This window comes from Equus quagga, chromosome 8 (genome assembly GCF_021613505.1).
Source record: "Equus quagga isolate Etosha38 chromosome 8, UCLA_HA_Equagga_1.0, whole genome shotgun sequence".
Lineage (NCBI taxonomy): Eukaryota > Metazoa > Chordata > Mammalia > Perissodactyla > Equidae > Equus > Equus quagga.
In genome coordinates this window covers 36,661,330-36,673,976 of record NC_060274.1, presented here as the reverse complement: position 1 = coordinate 36,673,976, position 12,647 = coordinate 36,661,330, and the positions used below count along the sequence as shown (strand labels likewise).

The window sequence follows — 12,647 nt, the reverse complement described above, 5'->3', positions numbered from 1 at the left end:
ATGTGCTATCTTCTTATATCCAACCCAAGAGCTTTATTTAAGATATGTTTATAGTGACCGAAATATTTTTGCCAATTAACTGAGAACATGAATATCCCAGTCGCCTTTGAGAACCCAATAAAGTCTATGGACCCTCAACATAGAAGCCCCACCATGGTCCTAGTTAAAAACTAACATAAATGTTACAAAATTTATACTTATAGTTATTGCTTTTCTTGAACTGCATGTGAATTATTAGTAAGAATTGATATTAGTAAAAAAAAAAGACTACCATAATCATAGTTGTGATCAGAGAATTAACAGGGATATGTACTGTAACATTATTCATAATAATAAAAAAATAAGGATTAAATTATGGATAGCCATATCATGGAATTATAATACAATCATTAAAAAAACGAGACCAAGTACTGAATGACAGTAAAAAATATTCACAAAATATGTGAAAGCAGCTTACAAATAGTATTTATGTATGAACTTTTTACACAGCTATACGTTAATAAACAGGAAAAACATTAGATAGCAAAAAAATATTTCAGTAAGAATAACCTAAAAAGAGGAACATGAAAAATGTTCAGTTGCCAGGGTTTTTTGCCTATCTGTACTCCAGTTTTCTACCATGAATGTCACTTCTGTAATCAGAAGAAAAAGCTTAGAAAAAGGAAAAAATACTTAAAACAGTGTTTGTGGCTGGGCTTTAATATAACCAAACTGTCACAAGTAGTTGCTGTGGAGCAATTATGAAAACACTGGTCACAGGGCAAAGCTGGAAGTACACAACAAAAGTAAGGCACCGAATTTCGTAGACAGTCAAGCAGGCCTGTGGTAGCCAGCCTCCGAGATGGCTCCCAACAGCCCACCTCCTGCTGTTCGGAGCCTTAGGCAGTCTCTTCCTGTCCGTGCCAGCCTCGACCTGTGGGACCAACGCAACATAGCAGAAGTGAAGGCATGTCACTTCCAGGATTAGGGTATAAAGGGCTGGGCACTCGCTCTCATCACTCTCTCCAGGGGAAACCATGCTGTGAGGAGTCCTACGTGAGAAGCCCACACAGCAAGGAACCGAAGCCTCCTGCCAACACCCACGTGAGCGATAGGAAGCGGACCCTCTGGACCCAGACGACGGCAGTCCTGGCTGACACCCTGAGGCAGCCTCACGAGAGACTGCACCAAAACCCTACGGCTAAGCTGCTTCCGATTCCTGATGCACAGAAACTGACAATAAACGTCTGTTATTTTAAACCGCTAAGATGGGGCTAATCTGTAATGCAGCAACAGCTGACGATAGTTTACTCACGGCTTTGCAGACTAGGGCTCTTCCAAGAAGTCACCTTAGGAAAAATCACTTAGGCTGTGAATCATTTGCTCTAAATTCAAGGTTCTGATTTCCTATCCGGTCTGACCCAAAGCAGAAAAGATATTTGAATACCTTTCCAAAATGTTCAGTTTCCTAGACTTGCCTTCTACTTCTTGCCTTCTCCCACTCATATTTCAAACGTAGGGTCGGCAAACTCCTTCTGTAAAGAGCCAGACAGTAAATATTTTAGGCTTCTCTGTAGCAACTACTCAAGTCTGCTGCTGCAGTTTGAAAGCAGTCATAGACGATATCTAAATAAATGGGTGTGGCTGTATTCCAGTAAAACTTTATTTCAAAGACAGGAGGCAGGCTGCATTTGGCCCCCGAACTGTGGCTTGCTAACCCCTGCTATGAATGACTGATCAAGCTCCTAGGAAGACCAATGCTTCCACTCAGCACTACACCCCGTTCCCTCTCGCCAACTCAACAGATCCTGCTCTGGAAATGCCCCGCCCCCAGCTGCATCAACTTGTCCCTCTCTACTGGAAGCAAACATGTTATTTCTTCTATCTTAAAAAACAAAACAAAAACTCTCAGCCCTGTTTCCATTTCTTGAACTCACTGTCTAATTCTGCTCCTCTCCTCCTCTCCTGAATCCACTCTTATCAGGCTTTTGTTAAGGTCGTGAAAGATCTTCACAAGTCATCAATTCCTCAATTGGACTCTAAATCCAATCACCAATTCTGAGTCTTCATTCTACTTCACTTAGCAGCAGCAGCTGACCCAGATCACTCCATGCTTCTTAAAGTACATTCTTTGCTTGATTTCCAGGATACCACAATCACTTTGTCTTCTTCAAATCTTTATGGCTGCTCCTTTTCCATCCGTCTCATTTTAAGTGTGGGAGGATCTCAGGCTTCAGCTTGGACCTCTTTTTTTCTGTCTAGACTCATTCCCTTCATGATCTCACTCAGTACACTTCCATATGGGATGACACCAAAATTTACACCTCCAGATTTCACCTCTCCTCTGAACACCAGACTCACATTCCAATGGCCTACTCAACATCTTCAACTGGGTATCTAGTAGGTACTCCAAACTTAACTTTCCAAACTCCAAAATGTCCAGATCGCAACTCCTACTTTCACCCATCTCAACCTGCCTCTCTCTCAGCCTTCCCTTCACCAGTAAATGGCAACCCCATCCCTCAAGTCACTCAGGCCAAAACCCTTGCAGTCGTTCTTGATTCTTCTTTCACAGCCCACCTCTGATTTGCTAGCAAATTTGTAAGCTCTACTTTAAAAATATACCCACTCCTAAGAAGATTTCTCATGTTACTTGGAATAAAACCCTTACAATGATCTATAAGGTCCGAAATTATCTTGCCATTCCTTCTACTGGAAGATTAACACACGGCTCACTCTCTCACATCCTTTAGGACTTCCCTCTACAGAATATAAGATCCGTGAGGGCAGGGAATTTTTCTTTGTTTACTGTTATATCTCCATTATCTTAGATAGTGCATGACACATAGTAGGTCCTTAAGAAATATTTGTTGAATGAACGAGTTAACTGTGAAAAGAGACAAAAAATACTAAGTTGATGGAAAATTTATTGGCAAAACAAATCGTGTATATTAACTTTCTTCATTTCCCATTTTCATAGTGTTTTTTAAACATAATCAAAGCCCCTGATAATTTATAGCTGACAGAAGACTAGAGTATGAGTCAATGGACCTAATTTCTGCCACATACTAGCCTCTAAGGACTTTAGTTTTTCTGACACTTACCAACCTCTAATGACCATGGTTTTCATATCTGTAAAATGAGGACTGAACCAGCAGCCTTGGACCCTTTTAAAATCTACAAATTTCCAAAATTTTGCATATGGCTTCAGAGGCTTACTCAATGACAGATGCTCCCAAAACCCACAAGGATCTGACCACAGCCCTTATAAAGGTGTGTTGATAGGGAAGTACAAGTCTGACTTCCTGGAAAAAAATATCATGCTGTATAGGAGAAGTGTCATACCAGCTGATAAACTGGTGACACAGAAGTGAAACAGATACTTATTTAAAGGCTTAGAATGTCCAAAGCTTTATGTTAGATATTGAAAAAGCTATCTTTTGGTCTTCAACAAAATCACTGGAAGGTAGGTAGGAGTTTTCAGTCTTTGTTTCAAACAAGATTTTTCTAAGAGACCATGTAAATGAGCTCGCAAAAGTTATATAACATGTCCAAGGTCATACAGCTAATAAAAGGCTGAGCAGGAATACAAATACAGGTCAATGAAACTCCAAACCTACGTTATTTCCAATGTATTCTATGCCAGAAGTTTTAGTTACAAGGACACAACATATATGAGACAGCCACAGATACAGAAGGAATCTTTTGATCAGAGAAACAACTAGCTAGACTCTATGTCTAGTATATTTACAAAAATCATCTTCATAGCTGACTCACAGGTCATTATGAAGGATAGTTCCAGAATTCACAGAGTAAGTCCCATAAGGACAGAGGCTATGTAGATTTCCTACGAGAAAGAATCTGCTCATAAGCTCAGTTATATTTCTTAATACAAACTAATAGATAGTCCTGCTTATTTTTAAAAGAAAAGAAGCTGAAATTCGTGGATGAATGCCTACTGTGTTCTAATCTTTTACAGTATTTATCAAAATGACCCTACAAGGCAAGTATCAGAGAGATGGAAAAAACAAAGACCCATAGGTCTGTGCAAGGGATTATGCATCTTCAATATTAATAATCAGCTGAGTGGAGATGTGAACAGAGTCCATCTGTTTCCAACCACCACTGCTCATATCTACCTGGATATTCAGACAACTCAAACTCAAAATGATTAAAACAACCTGCTCTTGGGGGCCGGCTCCGTGGCCGAGCGGTTAAGTTCACACGCTTCACTTTGGCAGCCCGGGGTTTCGCCAGTTCGGTTCTTGGGCGTGGACATGGCACTGCTCATCGGGTCATGCTGAGGCAGTGTCCCACACAGCACAGACAGCGTATTTTAGTTTACATTATCCAGGTAGGTAGATTTATAAATATTATCTAAGTTTTACCTAAAATATCCTACAAAGTAGACAATTTAGTAAGATTCCTGAAAAGAAATCATGAATTGAAGAGATTCATGAAAGCACAGGTGAGCAACAAGGCAACAGTAGAGCTTTAACTTATTTTCACTAAGTTCAACAATAACAAAGTAATCAGATCTGAGAAGCAGGCCACACTGAAAAGGAAGACTGTGCGTAATATGCATTTACATATCTCATCCTGTATTAGTTAGGTTTAGGTCTGACTGCTAATGACAGAAAACCCAAAACAACAGTTAAAAAATAGAAGTGAGGGGGCTGGCCCCGTGGCCGAGTGGTTAAGTTCGCGCGCTCCACTGTAGGCGGCCCAGTGTTTCGTTGGTTCAAATCCTGGGCACGGACATGGCACTGCTCATCAAACCACGCTAAAGCAGCGTCCCACATGCCACAACTAGAAGGACCCACAATGAAGAATATACTACTATGTACTGGTGGGCTTTGGGGAGAAAAAGGAACAAAAATAAAATCTTAAAAAAAAAAAAAAAAACCAGAAGTGAATTTCCCCAATGATACAAGTATATGGAGACAGGCAATCCAGGGCTGATACTGTGGCTCCAAAATTATCAAGCGCCCGGCATGCTTCCAGTTCTTTAGGGGGTAGTATGTGCAAGGTATGCAACCCTCCTCTACTTGAAGAGCCCTTTCTGGAAGCTCCACAAATCATTTCTACTTGATCTCACTGGCCAGAAGCGAGTCACCTGGTCACAGTTAACTGTGAGGCAGAGTGGGATACGCGGTCTCTATCCTAAGCACTCGGACGCCCTGCCAATAGCTGGGAGCTCCTTTTACAAAAGAAGGGGAACACTGGGACCAGCCATCCCCAACATATGTCGTAAACAATAAATCTCACTGCTGTTCCTTACACTGTTACTCCATAGCGAATCACAATATCAAAATATACAAAAAGCTACAAATTGAAGTTTTTCCCACGTAAATTTGGTGCAAACACATTTGAGGCAAAACCTGACCTGAGTAGACAGGAGACTATTTGCATTATTCATTTATCCCACTTAGTATGAACAGTTACATATTTTGCTGCAGAAATACTATTATTTGCTTAAAGAGTACTGCAATAAATTATGTAATATTTAGTGTATGCATGAAATTACCTTTCTTAAATTCTAAGAATTCTGAATCCTAAAATATATCAGGCCCAGGAGGCTTTACATAAAGGATTATGGAACTGCAGTATAAAACAATCAGAATTATTAAGGTATTTAAACACTAAGTATTCGGAACAAGAAAACGTCGACAGTTTTTAGTCGCCTTTAAAGTACTAATGGAATACTGAATCAAAACCTCATACAATTTCTCTGAACTTACTAAGTGTTCAGGAGCACCTACCGAGGCTTCTTACTTAATAATAAAATGCACATTACACTCCATTAACATTTGCTCTTCCTGCCATGGTAAAAATGGCTAAAATAACATGCAGAAAATAAAGGCAAAATTAAAATGCAGTACATATAGGTTTTAAGCAACAAGAACAAGATTCTTATACAGGTAGATGAAAGTACAAATGTTTCTAACATGTGTCAGCTAAAATATTCTCTGGATTCTAGAATAATATAATGTACAAGAATTGCTTTTTATTCACTGAAAAGAAAGAGGTACCAGAGAAGATACTCTTCAAAGTAAATTACTTCTTTCATAAAAACAATGTGCTACATGGAAAAACTACATAAATATATCAATGATGGAGCTATCTGAATCAAGAAAAGAAGGACTCTAGGGTAAGCACACAGAGACATACCACATTTGAAATTTATTCTCTGCATAATTCACAGCTATCGTGACAAAACTGAAACCGGAAATACACAAAATACTATGATGTCATTATGGTTCAATCTATAAAAATAAGACCTTTAAAATACAGAAGTGAAGCAAAAGAAGGACCACATCCCCACTCATTTTGTGACAGAACATAATCTTGATATGAAAACCTGAAAACCACCAAGAAATAAAATTACAGGCCAATCTCAAATGAACATAGATGTAAAAACATTAAAATATCGGCAGACCACACCCAATAATCTATTAAAAAAAGTTAATAGATCGTGATCCAACTGGATTTATTTGAAGAATACAGGTTGGTTTGCACATTCACAAGTCAATGTAATTCACAAAAAGGGAGAAATCATACGATCATTTCAAGAGATGTAAAAAAAATGCATCTGATAAAATTTAACACTAACTCACGAGAAAATTCTCAGGAACTAGAAATAGAAGGAAACTTCTATTGCAATTTATTTTTAAATTGCTAAATAATATTTACAAAAACTTTACTGATGAAATAGTAAAATTTTTCCCCATAAGATAAGGGCTAAGACAAGAATGTTCACTATCATCACTTCCAGTCAATAATGTCCTAGAGGTTCTAGTCAGTGCAACAAAGCAAGAGCAAGAAATAAAAGGTAAAATATCGGATAGGAAACAGCAAAACTGAGATTACTCACAGGCAACATCCCAAAAGAATCAAATTATCAATAATAACAAGTGAATTTAGCAAAATCACTAGAAATAAGGTCCTAATTGAAAACATTATATTTCTATATATAAAAAGGAATCACTGAATCAAGAACCTAAATGTAAGACCTAAAACAACAAAACTCTTAGAAAAAAACATAGGACAGAAGTTCACGACACTGGATTTGGCAATAATCTCTTGGATCTGACGCCCAAGGCCCAGGTAATAAAAGAAAAAAATGGAGAAATTGGACTTCACGAAAATTAGAAAATTCCATGTATCAAAAGACACTATCAACAGAGTAAAAAGGAAATCCACAGAATGGAAGAAAATATTTTCAAATAATGTATCTGATAAGGGATTAATATCCAGAATATATATAGAACTACTAAAACTCAACAACAAAAAAACCACCAAGTTTAAAAATAGGCAAAGGACTTGAATAGACACTTCTACAAAGAAAATAACTGAATGGCCGACAAGCACATGAAAAACCGCTCAACATCACTAACCATTAGGGAAATGCAAACCAAAACTACAATGAGATACCACATCACACCCATTAGGATAGCTACTATCAAAAAAACAGAAAATAAGTGTTGGCAAGGATGCGGAGAGACTGGTACCCTTGTGACACTTGGAAGGAATGTAAAATGGTACAACTACCGTGGAAAACAGTATGACCGTTCCTCAAAAAATTAAAAATAGAATTACCGTAAGATCCAACAATTCCACTTCTAGGTACACACCCAAAAGAACTGAAAGCAGGGTCCGGAAGAAAGATTTGTACACTCACGTTCCGAGCAGCATTGTTCACAATAGTTATAGCACGGAAGGGGCCAAAGCGTCTGTGGATGGATGAATGGGTAAGCAAAATGTGGAATATACATACAATAGAATATTATTTAGCCTTAAAAAGCAAGGAAATTCTGCAATGTGCTACAACAGGGATGAACCTTGAGCACACTATGCTAAGTGAAATAAGCCAGTCACAAAGAGATAAATACTATAAGATTCCACTTATTTGAGGTACTTAGTCAATCATAAAGACAGAATAAATCATAAAGACAGAAAATATAATGGTGGTTACCAAGGGGGTAAGGGGCGGGGAGAATGGGGAATTATTGTTTAATGAGTACAGTGTTTCAGTTTTACAAGATGAAAAGAGTTACGGGGAAAGATGGTGGTGATGGTTGCACAACAACATAAATGTATTTAATATTACTAAACTGTACACTTAAAAATGGTTAAAATGGTAAATGTTACCAAAAAGGCAGAAACAAACAAAAAAAGTAATTATGTAGAATTAGAAAATAAAAACTTAATGAAATATACATACGACTGTATTAGCCATTAACTGCCACATAACAAATTACCCTAAAACTTATCGGCTTAAAATAACAAACACGATCTCAGTTTGAGCAGCTCAGCAAGGTGGCTCCAGCTCGGGGACTCCCCTGAGGGTGCAGTCTAGATGCTGGCAGACTGCAGTCATCTGAAGGCTTAAACAGAACTGGAGGATCTGCTTCCAAGATGGCACCCTCACGTGGCTGCTGTGGCAGGAGGCCTCAGAGTTCCTCACCGCATGGGCCTCTCCAGCGGGCAGCTGGAATGTCCTCATAACATGACAGCAGGCTTCCTCCAGATGAGTGATCCAAGAGAGCAAGGCAGAAGCTGCACTGTCTTTTATGACCCAGTCTTGGAAGTCACACAATGCCACCAGATCAGCCCTATTCAATGTGTAAGGGAACCGAACCATATACAAGTGTCTGAAGACCAGGAAGCAAAGATCTTTGGTGGGCATTTTGGAGCATGGTGACCACAGAGAAGCTTACACAGAAAACTGTAAAACTGCTGAGAAAATTTAAAGACGATCTAAATAATGTTTTAGGTCATGTTTACGGAGTGGAACAGTCATTACTGGAAAAATGTCAATCCTCCCCAAATTTATCTATAGACTCAATGCAATCCCAATAAAAATCCCAGCAGGACTTTTTGAGGAAATTGATAAACTGATTTTAAAATTTGTATGGAAATGCTAATGCCAAGAACATTCAAGACAATTTTGAAACACAGCATCAGAGGGCAGGGGTTGGGAAAACTAGGCTGCCTAGATTTTTTTACTGTAATAAATTGATTTTATCTACTTTTAACGATACATTATTTTTAATGTTGAAACAATCTCAAATTTATAGAAAAGTTGCAAGTACAATACAAAAAAGCTTTTTCCCTGAGCCATTGAGAGTAAGTTACTGACATGACGCTCCACTTCACCTGAATACCTTTGTGTTTATTTTCAACAAATACAGACAATCTCCTACAGACCATAATACAGCTATCACCAACAAGAAATAAACATTAACACATTCCTACCACGGAATCCTCAAACCCTTTCCAAGAGTCTGCACTGAGTGAGAATCATGTGTTGCATTTTGTTGTCCCATCTCTTTGGTCTCCTTCAGTCTGAAACAAGTCCTCACACTTTCTTTGACTTTCATGAAGTTGACAATTTTGAAGATTATTGGCAATTATTTTGTAGACAGTCTCTTAATTGGGTTTTGTCTGATGATTAGATTCAAATTACGCATCTTTGGCATGAACAGCACAAAAGAGATGCTAGAGACTTTATGTAAAGCAGTTTTAGGTTTACAGCAAAATGTCTCTTTTTGTAAATAAAGTTTTATTGGGACACAGCCACTCCCATTTGTTTACGTATTACCTATGGCTGCTTTCTACTTAGAACAGCCGAGATAAGAAATAGTAACAGAGACCATATGGCCTGCCAAGCCTGCAAAACAACATTTAATATTTGTCCCTTTAAGAAAATGTTTGCTGACTCCCATTCTATTGACTATCAAGACTTCGTATAAAGCTACAGTAACTAAGATGGTGTGCTATTAGCAAATGAATTGATCAGGAGATGGCAAGCTTTCACTGTTATAAATGTAAATGTGTAAAATGTGCTCACTTTAAAAGATAATCTCACTGGAATACCAATTTGAAAATTAATTTCTAATCTGTTTAAATCTACAGTTTCACTGGATTTTGAAAACATTTCTTAAAAACACAAAAAAGGGAATACATTTTGATGAGTTTGCAATAAATGACTGACATCAGGGAAAACGAAAATTAGCAAGACAAATTTCATTAAAAATCTGCCCTTAATTGTTGGATAAAATGGAAAAACTGAGCACTATTATTAAGGAAATACAACGAACAACGTAACTCTCCCATTTTGATCTATATATCTTTATGAGGCACATAATTCAAATATGACAGCCATTAAAACAAATATAACACAGACTGAACCTAAAAGCAGGCCTTCAAATCACCATATCACAAAATGTTACTAACATCCCCCAGAATGACGACTCCGTGTGAACAGGAATTTTTGTGTACTTTTTGGTCTACTGTATCCCCAGCACTTGGAAGAGGGCCTAGATAACTGTTATTTATTTTTTCCAGCTTTATTGGGATATAACTGACAAACAGAAATTGTATATATTTAAGGTGTACAATGTGATGATTTAACATACTAATTATTTGTTGTATGAATGAACCAAGACTTTCAAAAGTTATAATAAAGTGCATTTAACTACACTGCTCTCATTAAACAATGTCCTAGTGCAAACAAAGTATTTTTATACTATTAAAAATAAAATTTAAAAATTCAAAATAGCTTATATAACCTCTCATTATTTTCTAATTTATATTTTATGATTTATAACAGACACTGTTTACCCGCACAGCAGTACATGTGCATGACTGAAAAGTAAATATACACAGGAGAGTTTCTGGAATTCTGTACTGAGGGGAACATGATCAAAAAGACACCCCTGCAGCTGAGGGACTCAAAGCATTAGCCAGGTCATGACCGGGAAGGAGCAAATCTGAGAGTAGACGTTGAGAAACTTATAGAGGAATCTGACAGTGTCACTTTAGTCTGTCCAATCTAATTTTTTAAGTGGGCTTATTTTCTGTCTTTTTAAAATTTCCTTTTTCTAGTAATTCATTTTTATTGTATTTTACAAAAGCATCAGTCTGCTAAGTACTGAAAATTTAAAAAACAGTCCTTCACCAGAGATTCTTTCAGAAGCACTGCGGTAGAGAAGGGTCAAAGGCCAACCAGATCAGAAGGCCTCCTAAATTTTTTGGATGGCTCCCCAAGGCCTGAGATGACGGGGCTTCAGGATGTGCCGGCCACCCCCCACCCCCCTCCTCTCAGGCTCTCCTCGCCTTCCGCCCCCTTCCCTCAGGAATACACCACATTCACTCTGAATTCAGGGCATGAACTTTGTTCCCTGGTCCTGAACACTCAACGAACAACTCAACCTGATGCATCTCCTTCACCAAACTCCTACTTACCCACCTTCTGGGCACTTCTGGAAAGCTCTTCCCGATCCTTTAGCCCAGGTTGCATGCCTGTCCCTTGTGCGTGTCTAGCACAGTGCCTGGCACACAACAGGTGCTTATTCACCCAACAAACATTTTACCAACAGAATCTATGCTCATCTCACCGCCCCAGACTGTCTCCCACAATGTTCTACACTTTTATTCCAAGCTGTACACCCTACTGACAACAAATGGATGTCTATCAGCTTCAAATATTAAAGACAAAACAAGCTATAATTTCTAAAGATAAAAAAAAAAAACAATCAATTACTATCATTCTTCCCTTTCTCATTTCATTTACAAGATTGTTACTGCCAACATGTCTCAGTTTTGGAATGAAGAAAACACACATTAGTAACAACTTTGATCTCAAAATTGCTTTCATATGACACCCTTAAAAGGGAATGCCTCTTTCTGACCCCTTCCGCCCCACCACCACACTGCGACACAGATTTAAAACACAGGTTTATTGGCTAATATAACAAAAATAAGCTACAAAAAGAAAATCTGCTGCTGTTTACCCTTGGTCCAAGCATTTTGATGTATGTGATAATATTTTACACCGATATTAAAAGTTGAAAAAAAGAGGGGCTGGCCCCGTGGCCGAGTGGTTAAGTTCGCGCGCTCCGCTGCAGGCGGCCCAGTGTTTCGTTAGTTCGAATCCTGGGCGCGGACATGGCACTGCTCATCAGACCACGCTGAGGCAGCGTCCCACATGCCACAACTAGAAGAACCCACAACGAAGAATACACAACTATGTACCGGGGGGCTTTGGGGAGAAAAAGGAAAAAATAAAAATCTTTAAAAAAAAAAGTTGAAAAAAAGAGCCCTGAGTTCTGAACTCAAATGATGTTACAACTATAATCTCAATATTTTAAACCAAAGAGCACTCAACATTTTTAAGGTTTAGGAAAGTCATCAAAAAGTCTGGTGTATAATACTTCTTAATCTATCTATGTAAGGAAACAGCAAAAAAGTAATTTATAAGTAGAAAATGGGTTTCCTGTATTTTGCACAAATCTCTTAGGTGATAACATGCATTCTACACTGCATGACAAAGCTGTTCTTAATATGAAGTTACTAAAATTTCACTGAAAATATAGATAAGCTTACTATTTCACAGTTCTCAATGGCAACAATGCTCTGACAAGGACTACTGCTAGGTTTCAAACAACCAAAAAAAGACTCCATAAATATTCTGGCACTACATTTTAACTAATCGTTTTTGGTTGAAAAACAAACTGTCAATATTTGTATCAAAGATTTAAAGATGTAATAAAATTAGATGCAATTTAAACTCATAAGAATAAAGGGCAGTTGCTCTTTGACTACTTACAGCAGAACAGCAATGAACGGCTGGGGTTTGGAGGAAAATAAGATGAAGGATGAAA

General features: G+C 38.0%; 1 protein-coding gene across 2 annotated transcripts in view; it reads right to left on the bottom strand.

The window, feature by feature from the left end:
* Positions 1-12,647, bottom strand: part of RALA (RAS like proto-oncogene A) — a 69,729-nt gene that overhangs the window by 48,571 nt on the left and 8,511 nt on the right. Inside the window, exon 2 of one of the 2 annotated variants that reach the window (XM_046670070.1) lies at positions 1,427-1,514. The exons of the other annotated variant lie outside the window; for it this stretch is intronic. The gene's annotated coding sequence lies outside the window, so the exon portion shown is untranslated. The remainder of the gene's footprint in view (positions 1-1,426; positions 1,515-12,647) is intronic. 2 annotated transcript variants of the gene reach the window in all.